This window comes from Lissotriton helveticus, chromosome 6, assembly GCF_964261635.1.
Source record: "Lissotriton helveticus chromosome 6, aLisHel1.1, whole genome shotgun sequence".
NCBI classification, from domain to species: domain Eukaryota; kingdom Metazoa; phylum Chordata; class Amphibia; order Caudata; family Salamandridae; genus Lissotriton; species Lissotriton helveticus.
Genome location: NC_136067.1, coordinates 1,817,936,597 through 1,817,939,441, shown reverse-complemented (window position 1 = coordinate 1,817,939,441; position 2,845 = coordinate 1,817,936,597).

The following is a 2,845-nucleotide window of genomic DNA, read 5'->3' as shown; positions in this document are numbered from 1 at the left end:
TATCTAGTTCTCACTTTCCATCTTGCACTCGTTTTTTGGCCTTTGACTCCATTCTGCACTCTTTTCACCCTTTCTATGTTCTCTCTCATGATCTCCATTTATCTTGCATCCTCTCTACTTCCTTATCTATCATACTTTTATTTCCTGCACTCTCTTCCTTCTTTATCTTTGTCGTCTTTTCACCTCTTTGCGTTCTCTCCTTATCAAGCTTCTCTTTCACTTGCACTCTTCCTCATCCTTCTTTATCTTTCTCCTTTTTTATTTTCACTCCTTTTCTTTTTGCCTATCCTCCCCTCTTTCTTTCCATCTCTCTCTTCTTCCTAACCTCTATCTCTTTCTACCTTGCTACTTTATAGTCTTTACTACTATACTAGTTACTCTATAATACATAGTGCTTCTAATTCTCTATTTACAACTTATAATATACTTCACACAAATGTCCTCACTCTTTTCAATCTTTTGCTAACAGTATATTTTACTTTTACAGGACCAAAAATTTGCCATTTGGTGCAACTGCCCCATCGAAGACACATCTTTCAAATTCGTTCTTTCAACACGGTACGATCATACTTAAAACTTTCATATATCTCATTCTTTCCTGCCTTTCCTTATCTCTCTCTCCTGCATTTACTCTGCATCTCCCTCACAATTTGACATTCATTGTCCTTCTTTCTTTCACTCTCGCACTATTCTTCTCTCCTTTTCTCCTACTTTCTCTTTCCTTTGCTCTCCCTCTCTCCTGCATCCTCTCTCTTCTGCCCTCACCCGATATCTTCATCCCCATCTTCTTTACAGGTCCCTGCAGCAAATGCTTACATACTAAGCTAGCACACGCAACATACATACATCTCCCTCTCTTGACTTCCATTTCAATTTTGCATTCTTGCCTTTCTTTAACTCTCTTTTGCATTTACTCTGCATCTCCTTCCCCATTTTGCCATCAGTCTTTCTCTTTAATTTACTCCTGCTCTATTCTTTCCTCACTATTACACCTTTCTTTCTTCTCCTCTACCTCTTTTTTCATCCCCTCTCTTATAACTTCTCTCTCCTGTCTTCCCATCTTCTTTCCTTCTATCATGCACGCTTTTTCTTTTACTCCCTCACTCGATTCTCATATATCTCCTTCTTTCCTGCCTTCTCTTTCAATTTCTTTCTTGCCTTTCCTTATCTCTCTCTCCTGCATTTACTCTGCATCTCCCTCACAATTTTACATTCACTGTCCTTCTTTCTTTCACTCTCGCGCTATTCTTCTCTCCTTTTCTCCTACTTTCTCTTTCCTTTGCTCTCCCTCTCTCCTGCATCCTCTCTCTTCTACCCTCACCCTATATCTTCATCCCCATCTTCTTTACAGGTCCGTGCAGCAAATGCTTACATACTAAGCTAGCACACGCAACATACATACATCTCCTTCTCTTGACTTCCATTTCAATTTTGCATTCTTGCCTTTCTTTATCTCTTTTGCATTTACTCTGCGTCTCCTTCCCCATTTTGCCATCAGTCTTTCTTTTATTTACTCCTGCTCTATTCTTCCCTCACTATTACACCTACTTTCTTTCTTCTCCTCTCCCTCTTTTTTCATCCCCTCTCTTATACCTTCTCTCTCCTGTCTTTTAATCTTCTATCCTTCTATCATGCACACTTTTTCTTTTACTCCCTCTCTACTCAGCTCTCACTTTTACTCACCCTTTCCTTCTCTCTCCTGCTCTCTATTTCTTGCTGCCTCCCCCTTCTGCTTGCTATCTCCCTCCTTCTCTATTATGCTTATCTCTCCTACCTTCTCTTTTCCTATTCCTTCTATCTTTATTTCTCTCACCCTCTTGATATCTTTACCTTTTGCCCCTCTCTTCTTCCATACACTTTCCACCACTCCTTCTTTCTCTCCTCCTTATATCTCGCTCTTTTGTATTCCTTCTTTATTTCTCTCAATTTTGCCCACTCTATCCATCTTACCTTCACACTCTTGTGCTCTTCTTCTTAATCTACCCTTTTTCACATTCTTCTGTCACAATCTGGTTCCTCCCGTTCTCTCTCTTGCACTCTCTCTTCCTTTTTTAAAATACTTCTTTATCGCTCTCCTCTATATCTCTCTCCTTTCTGCTCTCTCTTCCCTCTCCATCCTGCCCCCTATTCCAGTTGCTCTCTCTCTTTCCTTCTTGCTTCCTCTCTATTATGCTTCTCTCTTTATCTCCCTCTCCTTTCTGCTTTTTGCTCTTGGCCATCGCTCTCCCTCTTGTCCCTCTTCCAATTGCTCCCTTAATTCTTTCTTGCTCATGTTTATCCTCCCTTTACCTTCTGCCTTCTCTCTCTCTCTCCCTTTTGCCCTCTCTCTTAGTTTCACTGTCTATCTCCTTCCCTATCTAGTTCTCACTTTCCAACTTGCATTCGTTTTTGGGCATTTGACTCCATTCTGCACTCTTTTCACCCTTTCTATGTTCTCTCTCATGATCTCCATTTATCTTGCATCCTCTCTACTTCCTTATCTATCATACTTCTATTTCCTGCACTCTCTTCCTTCTTTATCTTTGTCTTCTTTTCACCTCTTTGCGTTCTCTCCTTATCAAGCTTCTCTTTCACTTGCACTCTTCCTCATCCTTTCTTCTTTATCTTTCTCCTTTTTTATTTACACTCCTTTTTCTTTTTGCCTATCCTCCCCTCTTTCTTTCCATCTCTCTCTTCTTCCTGACCTCTATCTCTTTCTACCTTGCTACTTTATAGTCTTTACTTCTATACTAGTTACTCTATAATACATAGTGCTTCTAATTCTCTATTTACAACTTATAATATACTTCACACAAATGTCCTCACTCTTTTCAATCTTTTGCTAACAATATATTTTACTTTTACA